The sequence below is a fragment of the Copidosoma floridanum genome, unplaced genomic scaffold (assembly GCF_036245765.1).
Source record: "Copidosoma floridanum isolate Cflo_tuat_1 unplaced genomic scaffold, Cflo_Japanese_pri ptg000026l, whole genome shotgun sequence".
NCBI classification, from domain to species: Eukaryota; Metazoa; Arthropoda; class Insecta; order Hymenoptera; family Encyrtidae; genus Copidosoma; species Copidosoma floridanum.
In genome coordinates, this window is record NW_028321903.1 from 2,781,849 (window position 1) to 2,802,640 (window position 20,792).

Below are 20,792 nucleotides of genomic sequence, written 5' to 3' on the forward strand. Positions count from 1 at the left end.
GACTTAACGCGCTTACTCACGGTGCGTTTATTTATTTAATAGAATGATATTCCAAACAGCTAATCCCCAATGACCTAACGCGCTTACTGCCGGTGCGTTTATTTATTTAATGAAATGATATCCCAAACTTCTAATCCCCAATGACCCAACGCGCTTACTGCCAGTGCATTTATTTATTTAATAAAATGAGTCCCAAACAGCTAATCCCCAATGACCCAAAGCGCTTACTTCTGGCGCGTTTATTTATTTGATAAAATAAATCCCTAACAGCTAATCCCCAATGACCCAACGCGCTTACTTCTAGCGCGTTTATTTATTTAATAAAATGATATCCCAAACAGCTAATCCCCAATGACCCAACGCGCTTACTGCCGGTGCGTTTATTTATTTAATGAAATGATATCCCAAACAGCTAATCCCCAATGACCCAAAGCGCTTACTTCTGGCGCGTTTATTTATTTAATAAAATAAATCCCTAACAGCTAATCCCCAATGACCCAACGCGCTTACTTTTAGCGCGTTTATGTATTTAATAAAATGATATCCCGAACAGCTAATCCCCAATGACCCAACGCGCTTACTGCTGGTGCGTTTATTTATTTAATGAAATGATATCCCAAACAGCTAATCTTTAATGACCCAACGCGCTTACTGCCAGTGCATTTATTTATTTAATAAAATGAGTCCCAAACAGCTAATCCCCAATGACCCAAAGCGCTTACTTCTGGCGCGTTTATTTATTTAATAAAATAAATCCCTAACAGCTAATCCCCAATGACCCAACGCGCTTACTTTTAGCGCGTTTATTTATTTAATAGAATGATATCCCAAACAGCTAATCCCCAATGACCCAACGCGCTTACTGCCGGTGCGTTTATTCATTTAATGAAATGATATCCCAAACAGCTTATCCCAAATGACCCCACGCGCCTGCTGCTAGTGCGTTTATGTATTTAAAAAGATAATACCCCAAAAAGCTAATCCCCAATGACCCAACGCGCTTACTGCCAGCACCTTTATTGAGTTAATAAAATGATATTCCGAACAGCTTATCCCCAATGACCCTACGCGCCTACTGCTAGTGCGTTTATGTATTTGAAAAGATAATACACCAAAAAGCTAATCCCCAATGACCCAACGCGCTTACTGCCAGCACGTTTATTAAGTTAATAAAATGATATTCCAAACAGCTAATCCCCAACGACTCAACGCGCTTACTTCTGGCGCGTTTATTTATTCAATAAAATGATATCCTAAACAGCTAATCCCCAATGACTCAACGCGCTTACTCACGGTGCGTTTATTTATTTAATATATTGATATCTCAAACAGCTAATCCCCAACGACCTAACGCGATTACTGCCGTTGTGTTTATTTATTTAATAAAATGAATCCCAAACAGCTAATCCCCAATATTACAAAGCGCTTACTGCCGGCACGTTTATTTATTTAATAAAATCACATCCCAAACAGCTAATACCCAATGATCTAACGCGCTTACTTCGGGTGCATTTATTTATTTAATAAAATGATATCCCAAACAGCGAATCCCCAATGACCCAACGCGCTTACTTTTGGCGCGTTTATTTATTTCATAAAATGATGTCCTAAACAGTTTATCCCCAATGACCCTACGCGCTTGCTGCTAGTGCGTTTAAGTATTTAAAAAGATAATACCTCAACAAGCTAATCCCCAATGACCTAACGCTCTTACTGCCAGCACGTTTATTTATTTAATAAAATGATATTCCAAACAGCTAATCCTTAATGACCCAACGCGCTTACTGCCGGTGCGTTTAGTTATTTAATGAAATGATATCTTAAACAGCTAATCCCCAATGACCCAACGCGCTTACTTCTGGCGCGTTTATTTATTTAATAAAATAAATCCCTAACAGCTAATCCCCAATGACCCAACGCGCTTACTGCCGGTGCGTTTAGTTATTTAATGAAATGATATCCCAAACTTCTAATCCCCAATGACCCAACGCGCTTACTGCCAGTGCATTTATTTATTTAATAAAATGAGTCCCAAACAGCTAATCCCCAATGACCCAAAGCGCTTACTTCTGTCGCGTTTATTTATTTGATAAAATAAATCCCTAACAGCTAATCCCCAATGACCCAACGCGCTTACTTCTAGCGCGTTTATTTATTTAATAAAATGATATCCCAAACAGCTAATCCCCAATGACCCAACGCGCTTACTGCCGGTGCGTTTATTTATTTAATGAAATGATATCCCAAACAGCTAATCCCCAATGACCCAAAGCGCTTACTTCTGGCGCGTTTATTTATTTGATAAAATAAATCCCTAACAGCTAATCCCCAATGACCCAACGCGCTTACTTTTAGCGCGTTTATGTATTTAATAAAATGATATCCCGAACAGCTAATCCCCAATGACCTAACGCGCTTACTGCTGGTGCGTTTATTTATTTAATGAAATGATATCCCAAACAGCTAATCTTCAATGACCCAACGCGCTTACTGCCAGTGCATTTATTTATTTAATAAAATGAGTCCCAAACAGCTAATCCCCAATGACCCAAAGCGCTTACTTCTGGCGCGTTTATTTATTTAATAAAATAAATCCCTAACAGCTAATCCTTAATAACCCAACGCGCTTACTTTTAGCGCGTTTATTTATTTAATAGAATGATATCCCAAACAGCTAATCCCCAATGACCCAACGCGCTTACTGCCGGTGCGTTTATTCATTTAATGAAATGATATCCCAAACAGCTTATCCCAAATGACCCCACGTGCCTGCTGCTAGTGCGTTTATGTATTTAAAAAGATAATACCCCAAAAAGCTAATCCCCAATGACCCAACGCGCTTACTGCCAGCACCTTTATTGAGTTAATAAAATGATATTCCGAACAACTTATCCCCAATGACCCTACGCGCCTGCTGCTAGTGCGTTTATGTATTTGAAAAGATAATACCCCAAAAAGCTAATCCCCAATGACCCAACGCGCTTACTGCCAGCACGTTTATTTAGTTAATAAAATGATATTTTAAACAGCTAATCCCCAACGACTCAACGCGCTTACTTCTGGCGCGTTTATTTATTCAATAAAATGATATCCTAAACAGCTAATCCCCAATGACTCAACGCGCTTACTCACGGTGCGTTTATTTATTTAATATATTGATATCTCAAACAGCTAATCCCTAACGACCTAACGCGATTACTGCCGTTGTGTTTATTTATTTAATAAAATGAATCCCAAACAGCTAATCCCCAATGTTACAAAGCGCTTACTTCCGGCACGTTTATTTATTTAATAAAATCACATCCTAAACAGCTAATACCCAATGATCTAACGCGCTTACTTCTGGTGCATTTATTTATTTAATAAAATGATATCCCAAACAGCAAATCCCCAATGACCCAACGCGCTTACTTTTGGCGCGTTTATTTATTTAATAAAATGATGTCCTAAACAGTTTATCCCCAATGACCCTACGCGCTTGCTGCTAGTGCGTTTAAGTATTTAAAAAGATAATACACCAACAAGCTAATCCCTAATGACCTAACGCTTTTACTGCCAGCACGTTTATTTATTTAATAAAATGATATTCCAAACAGCTAATCCTTAATGACCCAACGCGCTTACTGCCGGTGCGTTTAGTTATTTAATGAAATGATATCTCAAACAGCTAATCCCCAATGACCCAACGCGCTTACTTCTGGCGCGTTTATTTATTTAATAAAATAAATCCCTAACAGCTAATCCCCAATGACCCAACGCGCTTACTGCCGGTGCGTTTATTTATTTAATGAAATGATATCCCAAACAGCTAATCTTTAATGACCCAACGCGCTTACTGCCAGTGCATTTATTTATTTAATAAAATGAGTCCCAAACAGCTAATCCCCAATGACCCAAAGCGCTTACTTCTGGCGCGTTTATTTATTTAATAAAATAAATCCCTAACAGCTAATCCCCAATGACCCAACGCGCTTACTTTTAGCGCGTTTATTTATTTAATAGAATGATATCCCAAACAGCTAATCCCCAATGACCCAACGCGCTTACTGCCGGTGCGTTTATTCATTTAATGAAATGATATCCCAAACAGCTTATCCCAAATGACCCCACGCGCCTGCTGCTAGTGCGTTTATGTATTTAAAAAGATAATACCCCAAAAAGCTAATCCCCAATGACCCAACGCGCTTACTGCCAGCACCTTTATTGAGTTAATAAAATGATATTCCGAACAGCTTATCCCCAATGACCCTACGCGCCTACTGCTAGTGCGTTTATGTATTTGAAAAGATAATACACCAAAAAGCTAATCCCCAATGACCCAACGCGCTTACTGCCAGCACGTTTATTAAGTTAATAAAATGATATTCCAAACAGCTAATCCCCAACGACTCAACGCGCTTACTTCTGGCGCGTTTATTTATTCAATAAAATGATATCCTAAACAGCTAATCCCCAATGACTCAACGCGCTTACTCACGGTGCGTTTATTTATTTAATATATTGATATCTCAAACAGCTAATCCCCAACGACCTAACGCGATTACTGCCGTTGTGTTTATTTATTTAATAAAATGAATCCCAAACAGCTAATCCCCAATATTACAAAGCGCTTACTGCCGGCACGTTTATTTATTTAATAAAATCACATCCCAAACAGCTAATACCCAATGATCTAACGCGCTTACTTCGGGTGCATTTATTTATTTAATAAAATGATATCCCAAACAGCGAATCCCCAATGACCCAACGCGCTTACTTTTGGCGCGTTTATTTATTTCATAAAATGATGTCCTAAACAGTTTATCCCCAATGACCCTACGCGCTTGCTGCTAGTGCGTTTAAGTATTTAAAAAGATAATACCCCAACAAGCTAATCCCCAATGACCTAACGCTCTTACTGCCAGCACGTTTATTTATTTAATAAAATGATATTCCAAACAGCTAATCCTTAATGACCCAACGCGCTTACTGCCGGTGCGTTTAGTTATTTAATGAAATGATATCTTAAACAGCTAATCCCCAATGACCCAACGCGCTTACTTCTGGCGCGTTTATTTATTTAATAAAATAAATCCCTAACAGCTAATCCCCAATGACCCAACGCGCTTACTGCCGGTGCGTTTAGTTATTTAATGAAATGATATCCCAAACTTCTAATTCCCAATGACCCAACGCGCTTACTGCCAGTGCATTTATTTATTTAATAAAATGAGTCCCAAACAGCTAATCCCCAATGACCCAAAGCGCTTACTTCTGTCGCGTTTATTTATTTGATAAAATAAATCCCTAACAGCTAATCCCCAATGACCCAACGTGCTTACTTCTAGCGCGTTTATTTATTTAATAAAATGATATCCCAAACAGCTAATCCCCAATGACCCAACGCGCTTACTGCCGGTGCGTTTATTTATTTAATGAAATGATATCCCAAACAGCTAATCCCCAATGACCCAAAGCGCTTACTTCTGGCGCGTTTATTTATTTGATTAAATAAATCCCTAACAGCTAATCCCCAATGACCCAACGCGCTTACTTTTAGCGCGTTTATGTATTTAATAAAATGATATCCCGAACAGCTAATCCCCAATGACCTAACGCGCTTACTGCTGGTGCGTTTATTTATTTAATGAAATGATATCTCAAACAGCTAATCTTCAATGACCCAACGCGCTTACTGCCAGTGCATTTATTTATTTAATAAAATGAGTCCCAAACAGCTAATCCCCAATGACCCAAAGCGCTTACTTCTGGCGCGTTTATTTATTTAATAAAATAAATCCCTAACAGCTAATCCTCAATAACCCAACGCGCTTACTTTTAGCGCGTTTATTTATTTAATAGAATGATATCCCAAACAGCTAATCCCCAATGACCCAACGCGCTTACTGCCGGTGCGTTTATTCATTTAATGAAATGATATCCCAAACAGCTTATCCCAAATGACCCCACGTGCCTGCTGCTAGTGCGTTTATGTATTTAAAAAGATAATACCCCAAAAAGCTAATCCCCAATGACCCAACGCGCTTACTGCCAGCACCTTTATTGAGTTAATAAAATGATATTCCGAACAACTTATCCCCAATGACCCTACGCGCCTGCTGCTAGTGCGTTTATGTATTTGAAAAGATAATACCCCAAAAAGCTAATCCCCAATGACCCAACGCGCTTACTGCCAGCACGTTTATTTAGTTAATAAAATGATATTTTAAACAGCTTATCCCCAACGACTCAACGCGCTTACTTCTGGCGCGTTTATTTATTCAATAAAATGATATCCTAAACAGCTAATCCCCAATGACTCAACGCGCTTACTCACGGTGCGTTTATTTATTTAATATATTGATATCTCAAACAGCTAATCCCTAACGACCTAACGCGATTACTGCCGTTGTGTTTATTTATTTAATAAAATGAATCCCAAACAGCTAATCCCCAATGTTACAAAGCGCTTACTTCCGGCACGTTTATTTATTTAATAAAATCACATCCTAAACAGCTAATACCCAATGATCTAACGCGCTTACTTCTGGTGCATTTATTTATTTAATAAAATGATATCCCAAACAGCAAATCCCCAATGACCCAACGCGCTTACTTTTGGCGCGTTTATTTATTTAATAAAATGATGTCCTAAACAGTTTATCCCCAATGACCCTACGCGCTTGCTGCTAGTGCGTTTAAGTATTTAAAAAGATAATACACCAACAAGCTAATCCCTAATGACCTAACGCTTTTACTGCCAGCACGTTTATTTATTTAATAAAATGATATTCCAAACAGCTAATCCTTAATGACCCAACGCGCTTACTGCCGGTGCGTTTAGTTATTTAATGAAATGATATCTCAAACAGCTAATCCCCAATGACCCAACGCGCTTACTTCTGGCGCGTTTATTTATTTAATAAAATAAATCCCTAACAGCTAATCCCCAATGACCCAACGCGCTTACTGCCGGTGCGTTTAGTTATTTAATGAAATGATATCTCAAACAGCTAATCCCCAATGACCCAACGCGCTTACTTCTGGCGCGTTTATTTATTTAATAAAATAAATCCCTAACAGCTAATCCCCAATGACCCAACGCGCTTACTCACGGTGCGTTTATTTATTTAATAGAATGATATTCCAAACAGCTAATCCCCAATGACCTAACGCGCTTACTGCCGGTGCGTTTATTCATTTAATGAAATGATATCCCAAACTTCTAATCCCCAATGACCCAACGCGCTTACTGCCAGTGCATTTATTTATTTAATAAAATGAGTCCCAAACAGCTAATCCCCAATGACCCAACGCGCTTACTTCTAGCGCGTTTATTTATTTGATAAAATGATATCCCAAACAGCTAATCCCCAATGACGCAACGCGCTTACTGCCGGTGCGTTTATTTATTTAATGAAATGATATCCCAAACAGCTAATTCCCAATGACCCAAAGCGCTTACTTCTGGCGCGTTTATTTATTTAATAAAATAAATCCCTAACAGCTAATCCCCAATGACCCAACGCGCTTACTTTTAGCGCGTTAATGAATTTAATAAAATGATATCCCGAACAGCTAATCCCCAATGACCCAACGCGCTTACTGCTGGTGCGTTTATTTATTTAATAAAATGATATCCCAAACAGCTAATCCCCAATGACCGAACGCGCTTACTGCTGGTGCGTTTATTTATTTAATGAAATGATATCCCAAACAGCGAATCCCCAATGACCGAACGCGCTTACTGCTGGTGCGTTTATTTATTTAATGAAATGATATCCCAAACAGCGAATCCCCAATGACCCAACGCGCTTACTTTTGGCGCGTTTATTTATTTCATAAAATGATATCCCAAACAGCTAATCCCCAATGACGCAACGCGCTTACTGCCGGTGCGTTTATTTATTTAATGAAATGATATCCCAAACAGCTAATCCCCAATGACTTAACGCTCTTACTGCCAGCACGTTTATTTATTTAATAAAATGATATTCCAAACAGCTAATCCTTAATGACCCAACGCGCTTACTGCCGGTGCGTTTAGTTATTTAATGAAATGATATCTCAAACAGCTAATCCCCAATGACCCAACGCGCTTACTGCCAGTGGATTTATTCATTTAATGAAATGAGTCCCAAACAGCTAATTCCCAATGACCCAAAGCGCTTACTTCTGGCGCGTTTATTTATTTAACAAAATGATATCCCGAACAGCTATTTCCCAATGACCCAACGCGCTTACTTCTGGCGCGTTTATTTATTTAATAAAATGATATCCCAAACAGCTCATCCTTAATGACCAAACGCGCTTACTGCCGGTGCGTTTATTTATTTACTAAAATGATATCCCAAACAGCTAATATCCAATAACCCAACGCGCTTAATTTTGGCGCGTTTATTTATTCAATAAAATGATATCCTAATCAGCTTATCCCCAATGACTTAACGCGCTTACTCACGGTGCGTTTATTTATTTAATAGAATGATATTCCAAACAGCTAATCCCCAATGACCTAACGCGCTTACTGCCGGTGCGTTTATTTATTTAATGAAATGATATTCCAATTTTCTAATCCCCAATGACCCAACGCGCTTACTGCCAGTGCATTTATTTATTTAATAAAATAAGTCCTAAACAGCTAATCCCCAATGACCCAAAGCGCTTACTTCTGGCGCGTTTATTTATTTGATAAAATAAATCCCTAACAGCTAATCCCCAATGACCCAACGCGCTTACTTCTAGCGCGTTTATTTATTTAATAAAATGATATCCCAAACAGCTAATCCCCAATGACCCAACGCGCTTACTGCCGGTGCGTTTATTTATTTAATGAAATGATATCCTAAACAGCTAATCCCCAATGACCCAAAGCGCTTACTTCTGGCGCGTTTATTTATTTAATAAAATAAATCCCTAACAGCTAATCCCCAATGACCCAACGCGCTTACTTTTAGTGCGTTTATGTATTTAATAAAATAATATCCCGAACAGCTAATCCCCAATGACCCAACGCGCTTACTGCTGGTGCGTTTATTTATTTAATGAAATGATATCCCAAACAGCTAATCTTCAATGACCCAACGCGCTTACTGCCAGTGCATTTATTTATTTAATAAAATGAGTCCCAAACAGCTAATCCCCAATGACCCAAAGCGCTTACTTCTGGCGCGTTTATTTATTTAATAAAATAAATCCCTAACAGCTAATCCCCAATGACCCAACGCGCTTACTTTTAGCGCGTTTATTTATTTAATAAAATGATATCCCAAACAGCTAATCCCCAATGACCCAACGCGTTTACTGCTGGTGCGTTTATTTATTAAATAAATTAATAACCCAAACAGCTAATACCCAATGATCCAACGCGCTTACTCCTGGTGCATTTATTTATTTAATAAAATGATATCTCAAACAGCTTATTACCAATGACCGAACGCGCTTACTGCCAGCACCTTTATTAAGTTAATAAAATGATATTCCGAACAGCTTATCCCCAATGACCCTACGCGCCTGCTGCTAGTGCGTTTATGTATTTGAAAAGATAATACCCCAAAAAGCTAATCCCCAATGACCCAACGCGCTTACTGCCAGCACGTTTATTTAGTTAATAAAATGATATTCCAAACAGCTAATCCCCAACGACTCAGCGCGCTTACTGCTGGCACGTTTATTTATTTAATAAAATCATATCCCAAACAGCTAATACCCAATAATCCAACGCGCTTACTCCTAGTGCATTTATTGATTTAATAAAATAATATCCTAAACAGCGAATCCCCAATGACCCTACGCGCCTGCTGCTAGTGCGTTTATGTATATAAAAAGATAATACCCTAAAAAGCTAATTCCCAATGACCCAACGCGCTTACTGCCAGCATGTTTATTTATTTAATAATATGATACTCTAAACAGCTAATCCCCAATGACCTAACCCGCTTACTGCCGGTGCGTTTATTTATTTAATGAAATAATATCATAAACAGCTAATCCTCAATGACCCAACCCGCTTACTGTCAGTGCGTTTATTTATTTGATAAAATGAGTTTCAAACAGCTTATCCCTAATGACCCAACGCGCTAACTGCTGGTGCGTTTATTTATTTAATAAAACGATATCCCAAACAGCTATTTCCCAATGACCCAACGCGCTTACTTCTGGCGCGTTTATTTATTTAATAAACTGATATCCCAAACAGCTAATCCTCAATGACCCAACGCGCTTACTGCCGGTGCGTTTATTTATTTAATAAAACGGTACCCCAAAAAGCTAATCCCCCATAACCCGACGCGCTTGCTGCCAGCACGTTTATTTATTTAATTAAAATAATTACCCAAAAAGCTAATACCCAATGATCCAACGCGCTTACTCCTGGTGCATTTATTTATTCAATAAAATGATATCCCAAACAGCTAATCCCAAACGACCCAACGCGCTTACTGCCGGGGCGTTTATTTATTTAATAAAATGATATCCTAAACAGCTAATCCCCAATGACCCAACGCGCTTACTGCTGGTGCGTTTATTTATTGAATAAAATGATATCTCAGGCAGCTAATACCCAAACAGCTAATACCCAATGATCTAACGCGCTCACTTCAGGTGCATTAATTTATTGAATAAAATGATATCCCAAACAGCTTATCCCCAATGACCCAACGCGCTTACTGCTGATGCGTTTACTTATTTCATAAAATAACCCCAACAGCTAGTACCCAATGATCCAACGCGCTTACTCCTGGTGCATTTAGTTATCCAATAAAATAATATCCGAAACAGCTAATCCCCTATGACCCAACGCGCTTACTGCTCGTGCATTTATTTATTCAATAAAATGCTACCCCAAAAAGCTAATCCCTAATGACTCAACGCGCTTACTGCTAGCACGTTTATTTATTTAATAAAATGATATCCCAAACAGCTAATCCCCAACGACCCAACACGCTTACTGCCAGGGCGTTTATTTATTTAATAAAATGATATCCCAAACAGCTAATTCCCAATGACCCAACGCGTTAACTGCTGGTGCGTTTATTTATTAAATAAAATAATAACCTAAACAGCTAATACCCAATGATCCAACGCGCTTACTCCTGGTGCATTTATTTATTTAATAAAATGATATCCCAAACAGCTTATTACCAACGACCCAACGCGCTTACTGCCGGGGCGTTTATTTATTTAATATAATAATATTCCAAACAGCTAGTCCCTAATGACCCAACGCGCTAACTGCTGGTGCGTTTATTTATTTAATAAAATGATATCCCAAACAGCTAATCCTTAATGACCCAACGCTCTTACTTCTAGCGTGTTTATTTATGTTGTTAAATGATATACCAATTAGCTATTTCCCATTGACCCAACGTGCTTACTGCCAGCGCGTTTATTTATTAAATAAAATGATACCCCAAACAGTTAATCCCTAATGACCGAACGAGCTTACTGCCGGCACGTTTATTTATTTAATAAAATAATATTCCAAACAGCTAATCCCCAATGTCCCAACGCGCTTACTGCCGGCACGTTTATTTATTTAATAAAATGATATCCCAAACAGCTAATACTCAAACAGCTAATACGCAATGATCCAACGCGCTTACTCCTGGTGCATTTATTTATCCAATAAAATAATATCCGAAACAGCTAATTCCCTATGACCCAACGCGCTTACTGCTCGTGCGTTTATTTAATCAATAAAATGGTACCCCAAAAAGCTAATCCCCAATGACTTAACGCGCTTACTGCCAGCACGTTTATTTATTTAATAAAATGATATCCCAAACAGCTAATCCCCAATGACCCAACGCGTTTACTGCTGGTGCGTTTACTTATTTAATAAAATAATAACCCAAACAGCTAATACCCAATAATCCAACGCGCTTACTCCTGGTGCATTTATTTATTTAATAAAATGATACCTCAAACAGTTAATTCCCAGTGATTGAACAAGCTTACTGCCGGCACGTTTATTTATTTAATAAAATGATATCCCAAACAGCTAATTCCTAATGTCCCAACGCGCTTACTGCCGGCACGTTTATTTATTTAACAAAATGATACCACGAACAGCTATTTCCCAATGACCCAACGCGCCTACTTCTGGCGCGTTTATTTATTTAATAAAATGATATCCCAAACAGCTAATCCTCAATGACCTAACGCGCTTACTGCCGGTGCGTTTATTTATTTACTAAAATGATATCCCAAACAGCTAATACCTAAACAGCTAATACCCAATGATCCAACGCGCTTACTCCTGGTGCATTTATTTATTCAATAAAATAATATCTGAAACAGCTAATCCCTTATGACCTAACGCGCTTACTTCTGGCGCGTTTATTTATTCAACAAAATGATATCCCGAACAGCTATTCCCCAATGACCCAACGCGCTTACTTCTGGCGCGTTTATTTATTTAATAAAATAATATCCCAAACAGCTAATCCTCAATGACCCAACGCGCTTACTGCCGGTGCATTTATTTATTTACTAAAATGATATCCCAAACAGCTTATTCCTAATGACTTAACGCGCTTACTGCCAGTGCGTTTATTTATTTAATAAAATAAGTTCCAACCAGCTAATTCCCAATGACCCAACGCGCTTACTTTTGGCGCGTTTTTTTATTTAATAAAATGATATCTCAAACAGCTAATCTCCAATGACCCGACGCGCTCAATTTTGGCGCGTTTATTTATTGAATAAAATGATATCCCAAACAGCTTATCCCCAATGACCCTACGCGCCTGCTGCTAGTGCGTTTATGTATTTAAAAAGATAATACCCCAAAAAGCTAATCCCCAATGACCCAACGCGCTTACTGCCAGCACGTTTATTTATTTAATAAAATGATATTCCAAACAGCTAATCTCTAATGACCTAACGCCCTCACTGCTGGTGCGTTTATTTATTTAATGAAATGATATCATGAACAGCTAATCCCCAATGACCCAACGCGCTTACTGCCAGTGCATTTATTCATTTAATAAAATGAGTCCCAAACAGCTAATCCCCAATGACCGAAAGCGCTTACTTCTGGCGCGTTTATTTATTTGATAAAATGATATCCCAAACAGCTTATCCCCATTGACTTAACGCGCTTACTCCTGGCGCGTTTATTTATTTAATAAAATGAATCCCAAATAGCTAATACCCAATGACTTAACGCGCTTACTTTTAGCGCGTTTATTTATTTAATAAAATGATATCCCAAACAGCTAATCCCCAATGACCCAACGCGCTTACTTCTGGCGCGTTTATTTATTTAACAAAATGATATCCCGAACAGCTATTCCCCAATGACCCAACGCGCTTACTTCTGGCGCGTTTATTTATTTAATAAAATAATATCCCAAACAGCTAATCCTCAATGACCCAACGCGCTTACTGCCGGTGCGTTTATTTATTTACTAAAATGATATCCCAAACAGCTTATTCCTAATGACCCAACGCGCTTACTGCCAGTGCGTTTATTTATTTAATAAAATAAGTTCCAACCAGCTAATTCCCAATGACCCAACGCGCTTACTTTTGGCGCGTTTTTTTATTTAATAAAATGATATCTCAAACAGCTAATCTCCAATGACCCGACGCGCTCAATTTTGGCGCGTTTATTTATTGAATGAAATGATATCCCAAACAGCTTATCCCCAATGACCCTACGCGCCTGCTGCTAGTGCGTTTATGTATTTAAAAAGATAATACCCCAAAAAGCTAATCCCTAATGACCCAACGCGCTTACTGCCAGCACGTTTATTTATTTAATAAAATGATATTCCAAACAGCTAATCCCCAATGACCTAACGCCCTCACTGCTGGTGCGTTTGATTATTTAATGAAACTAGATTTCATTAGCGCGCTACGCGCGCCGAAATAAATATTTAGTATAAATTATTAAGCAACGATGCGTTCTATTTATGAACCTATTATTATTAGAAAATAACACAGAAGAATGTTATAGAGATTCAATCGTTCCATGCAAATTCATTATCTTTGGGATGTCGCTTCAGTTAGAAAATACATGAAAAAAGCACATGTATGTCAAGACGCGCGTTTTGCATGAATTAAACAATCTGTACCTTTTTTCAACAATTACAGCGTTATGTAACATTTTATATTTTTTGCCGGAACCTCCTTAAGCTGAATGTTTTCTAATATTAGAAGATTAAATAATATATTATTGGTATACATTCAATAATTTCACCATTATTAAATATTACAGATATAATTCTTTGTAAACGTAATTTTTTACATACATGTTTTGTCTTTGGAATCCAAGATAAATTGTTAGAGAGTCCCATGATCTTACCCGAGACATAGCTACATATAATTGTCCATGATTGAAGACATCTCTTCTGAGATCGATCCCTATTCTTTTAAACGTTTGTCCTTGAGATTTGTTTATAGTCATTGCGAAGGCTAATTTTACTGGGAATTGCCTTCTTTTAAAAGTAAATGGATATTCATTCTCACAGTAAAGGGTAATACGATTTAAAAATACAATATTGTTACATTTGTCTCCTGTCAAAACCTTACATTTTAATAAATGATTAGAAAAATCAATAACCAGCAGTCTTGTGCCATTACATAAGCCTTCATTGATACTTATATTTCTAATCAAAATAATAATGCAATTTTTCCTTAAACGTAATGTATAAGGAGGCAGTGATGGTGGATTTAAAGTATTGAGGTATTCTGGTAAGAGAAGATCAGTAAGCTCACCATTATTGCAGTTTTCAATACTATCAATCCCAGTATAAATATTTTCAGTAGATTTTTCTAATAAATTAGTAACTTGATCATTAATGTCATCGACATCAACATTTCTAGCAGATAAAATAGCACACTTACTCATTTCTTCGAAATTTTTTTCTTCTATAAGTTTTCCAAACACTTCTTGAACAATACACCTTTCTACTGGTAGTATACAACGATTAGGGAGTTGAATATTATCATTCAAGTCATTTAAGGTACCATTTCCTACAGCTAATAAAAACTGAGCGAATTCAAGCTCTTGCGGTAAGACCCTCATATTTGTTTTTAATTGAAATTTCGAAAAATGATGCCATAATGAACTATACTTAATAGATAAATTTAATATTTCACTTCGAGTTCCATGATTTTTAATAGGGAGAAGTTGTCTAAAGTCTCCACCTAAAAGCATAATTTTTCCCCCAAAAGGCAAATTGCTATTCATAATATGTTTTAAGGTCCGATCTACTACTTCTAAAGCATATCTCGGTGCCATTGGTGCTTCATCCCAGATAAAAACTTTGGTATCTTTCAATAATTTACCCTCTTTTGATTGTGCCTTAATATGTGACGAAGAATCCTGAAATATAGGAACTGGTAAGCCAAAAGTTTTATGAACAGTTTTTCCATTTGGTAGTAAAATTGCGGCGATTCCGGTGAAGGCCATCGAACAAATTTTAATGTTTTTTAGAATTAGTCTATTGTAAATGGTAGTGTATACAAAAGTTTTTCCAGATCCTCCTTGTCCATCTAAATAAAAACAAGTACAACCATTGTAATTTTCATCCTGGGCGGCTTTAAGTACGATATCCACTATTTCTTTTTGTTCTGCATTCAACTGGTTATATTGACGTTCATTTTCCTCAAATGAGTGTTGTGATAATATGGGACAGTTATGATATGTGTTTATTACAGATTGTTCCATTGTAGGAAAATCAACTAAGCTTCGACCTTCATTCTGTAATAACTTGTTTATTTCAGAGTAAGCCATTTGATAACTTGCTTCACGTTCGTTTGTTCGCAAAAAATCTTCAGACATTGCATGTTTATATGCCTCCCACAATTCTTCAGGGTGAATCGGTTGACAGTGTATAAGTATACGAACAAATAAAAGACGAAGTCTTTGAGGCATCATCCAAAGCGTTGCTTCTTCCATTGCTTTAATCCATTCTTCATCATCTTCTATAAGTCCGAGTGCTAAGCAAGTTGCCGAAAAAGATGGTTGTAAGATATTATTTACTGTTTTAAGATCGGTGTAACTTTTTGCAGCTTTCACATGAAGTAATAGCAGTCTTAAATGAAATAATTCTGTTTGAGTTGGGCTGACAGAAAACATGCGACCTATACAGTTAAATTGTTTTTTTCGAATATTCCAAGAAGTTATAGTAATATTATTAACTTTTGTTTTCTTATGCGTAAAATAACTTGGGATTTCTGTATAAAAATATTGTCTCGCTTCCTCACAACTTTCGTTCAATTTGAAATAATCAAGTAACATACTACTTGAAGTATTCAAGTTATCAATAACAACTGCGTCCTCAGCAGCATCTGGAATTATAACGCATTGTTCATTTGGTAAATGTATTGGCAATCTAATAATAGCATGACTTTTATCTTGCAATGTTTTACTCAATATACGATAACACGCTTCTACTGGACCAACGTAACGAGTTTCAATGAAATTATGAATTTCGTCGTGATTAATAGTATTACTTTCGTCTGTTTCTCTTATAATTACAGTAGCAGCATCATGACCTTTATAAATATACTTATATAAATATTTAACTGCTAAAATGCTAGAAACAACTTCAACATTCATATGACAGTTAAAAATTTCTAATAGTTCTGGACAATAAGGAACAACCCATTTATTATCTACTAAATGATTTCCTGGCCGTTCATAGGTTATACCAGTGTTTCTTCTACGGTAATTAGGATACCCATTTTCATCTAACGTAGTTTCATTTTGAAATTGCTTAGGAAACTTTTTGGAGCACTTATCACTCACAGTACACCAATCCCCACATGGACCATGTATCATGTTTTTCATAACTATTTCATGTAATGTAGGATTAGAAGTTTGATCAGGGATTTCAGCAGATATAAATTTATCAACTATGTCGGATGTAGTAATTTTGTAACCACGTTCTAATGTAATTAATAAATGCATGTGAGGCAAGCCTCGCTTTTGGAATTCAACAACATACACGAAACCCGCAACTTTTCCGAAATAATTTTTTTTAATAATAAGATCAAGTAAACGATCTTTTTTTAAATGAAATACTCGTCCAACGATATCTGGTCTATCAGAAACTTGTTGTCCTGGTAAGAGATTTTCTTTAATTTCACGCCAGTTTGGATTACATGTCATTGTGAGAAAAATATCTGGTTTACCTTTTCTATTAACGATTGCCATGGCATCTTGGTAACATTGTTGCATATGGCGAGGAGATCCATTAAATGAGGAAGGAAGAATTACCGTTTTACCCACGTTAGCCGATAAATCACGAGCAGACGTTTGTATATAATCATGTAAACCTTTGTACGTATCAGCCTTTAGTTGTTTTTGGTGATCTTTGCAATATTGAATTCTATCTTTTTCTATTTTAACATAATGGTCAACTACCCATTGCTGATACAATCTACGGCCCATTATAAAAGGATTGAATTCGTTAGATCTAATAGCCATTCGATATCTGGTGTAAGCCATTCGAGTTATACGTCGATGATCATTGTTTCGAATCATATTTCTGTGCCAACCTTGTGTACCATATGGATAAAATAAAGGATATATCCATGGTTCGACATTTGGATCCATAGAACTTACCAACTCTAATTGTTTTGTGTTCTTGTTCCGCACAGTAATATAAGATTCTGGAATTTCTCCATCAGCTGTTGTACTAAAGATAGCTGCAACTTCATTAACTCTTTGAGAATTGTATCTTCGTATGTCTTGACCTGGTTTCAATGAAAATAACAAGTGCAACTCAGGCTGTTGCATATCGCTATTCAACAGAAGTTGAGCATCTATTTCTTGCTTCATCATTTCATAGGATTTAGCAAAGATATTATTATTACGAATAATAGAATCTAACATAGATATAAGTTCGTAATCTAAAACAGGATTCTCAATCATCCTATAACGCACAGCTTCTTCTTGGTCAATAATAAAAAGTTGTCCGTTAGTTGGGGAGTCAGTATTAGGAGGATGCAAAGAAGTATTAATTTGATAATATATTTGGCCTTGAATTTTAAAACAATATGGTCCAGGACGTCGAGATTGGAAATTCACTAAATTAGCGTTGAAAGAAGCAAAAGATAAAGAATTATTGTAGTAACGAATACGCTCAAAAAAAAGAGTGGACTTATCACTTTCCCCTTTAAATAGTTTTAATAAATCTTGAGGAAAATCTGGTAACGGGCTTAAAGTGACAGAACCGTGACTGCAACAATCGCTAAAAGATAATCCTTTATTTGAAATTTTTTCATCTTTAAAGTGTTTTGCATTACAATGTAAGCAAAGAACATCCATGAGACCTAAATAATCTTCTGTTGCACGATTATTATCAATAACAAGCTGTCGAGCAGCTTGTCTTCGTTGACGCTGATTCTCTGCACGGCGATCTCGCCTTTCTCTTAGAAACTCTTGTTGTTGTTCTTGTGTGCGATTTGATAAATGTGGCATATTGATTTTAATATTTATAAAAGTATTGAAAACTTATCGTATTATAATGACGTATATTTAAAATTAATCCTGTAATTATTGTTTAAAATAAAAGTAAGATTTTTTGTATATTTCTCTTTAAACTGTCAATTTACCAAATGAAATGTAATTAAAGAGGAAAAAAACAAATTAATGACTAAAGATAGTAACAACAGAAGTATATTAATAAACGTAATATTTTTTGTAAAAACTTGTCATTAATTTAATTCTAATCATCAATTTAGTGCAATGAATGCTCAAAGAAAAATAGAAAATAATAAAATTCAGTTATTATGGTGATTTAGACTATGCTTATGATTTCAATTGAAGCAATGATTAGGTAACGATTATGGTAATTGTGGTTTTTAATTCAGTTGTGGTGATTTAGGTAACGATTATGGTAGTTGTGGTTTTTAATTCAGTTGAGGTTGTAATTTCAGTTATGGTTACTAATTCTGTTGTTGATATGTAAATTGTGGCTGCAATTTTAGTTTAATTTTTGAAAGTTAAAATTTGTTAGGTTGTAAATTTTGTTTAGGCTTTAAATTTTGGTCAAGTTTGGTAAATATAGTAAAAGTTTGGTAAAAGTTTGGTAAAAAATTGGTAAAAGTTAGGTAAAAGTTTCCTTAAATTGCAATGAGATTGTGAATAAAATTATGAGAAAAATGAATTCTTATATTATAAGTAGAGTATAAAATTATGAAAAAAATAAATTCTTATATTATAAGTAGAGTATAATTTTATTTGTACATAATTACATAAGTTTGTTTTGTAAATATAATATAATTATTAAAAAAAAACTTATATTGAAGCAGCTACCACGGAGTATGATGGATACCTGAAAAGGAATATTTATAATTAAAAAAATAATGCAATACACGAATATTAAAATTCATTAACATCCAAATGCGTATTTGTGTCAGTTACGGTAGCCTGAAAAGGCACATGATTTGGACATTGAGAGAGTATATTGATTATAATTTCCAACTTATAAGTGATAATATAAATCCTTTTGGTATACGAACACAAAAAAATATTATTTGCTGATGTTATCATTTTATCATTATTATACATAGTTCCCAAGATTGACGTATTTGTTTAATATCACTTGAGCCAGTCGTATGTATGATTACAATAAGACACTTAAAGCTAAGCTATCATAATTAAAAACTTGATAAGTTTCAGAACTGACAATGATAGACTACTGGTATTGGCTTACGTACAGGTTAAAACTGAGCATCTAAATCAATTTTATCATCCTCGTGGGTGTCAAGAAAGAAAATAAAGAAAACGGTCGATATTGTAAATGTCACAGTGAAAGTAAACTTATTGGATATTATTTTATGATGATTTTGCATGAAAAATAGAAAAAGGCATGAGCTTATTTCTATTATGACAGTAATATTCTACTTGAAACTATCATCATTAAAAACTTAAAAAGTTTCAAAACTGACATTGACAGACTGATTCTGCCCTGTGTATAGCTAAAACTCTAATTAAACTAAACACTAAAACTCGTCTGATATTTCAACATCCTCATGGATGTTGAGCCATCGAGTGAAGAGAAATAGTCTAAACTTCAAATCTCAGACTAAATTTGTTGTATGGTATTGAATTATATTATATTTTGTTTAAAAATTCTAGTGAAGTAAAATTTATGATTTTGAAATGATACTTTGATTTCAAAAGTATCTTGTCAATCAAGACAGCATAAATCAAGTATTTAATTTTACTTTGTTCATAAAAAAAGTAAGAACCCTTATTCTTTAGTAATGAGGCATTTGAAATTAAGCTATCATCTTACAATCGAAACAAAGAATCTCAAAAATTTTTATGATAGACTGCTTTTGTATACACACTAAATTTTATATACACATTAAATTTTATCAATATAATCATGGCTGTCAAGCTAGCAAACGAAGAAGAAAAGTAAAAAAATATGTCATGCTGTTTAATGATGACACATTTCATGAAAAATGTAATCAAATTCTTCCAGTTTGCATGATAGCATACCGATACTGCCACTCATACGTAGGTTATGTTTATTAAAATTATGTCTATTTTTACCTTTAATTTTGTTGTCTTTTGACGTCAACACGCAGTACTCGTTGTTTATGACTGCTTTTCAAGTTATCGGATTTTTCTCTTAAACTCGAGTCTGTCCACACAAACAATTAAAGTGATGCAACCCTTTTAATGCCAGCTGATACCTTCGTAGGTTTTATCTCTGAACCACTCTGTGTTTGTCTTCTGGCAGCAAGTCGCATCGAATAGGACCCGGCCTGGCAAATGCGAAACAGTTGTAGAAGGTTGTTAGTCACCCCGTACCCCCTCCAATCCTTCCTTCTTCTGTCTC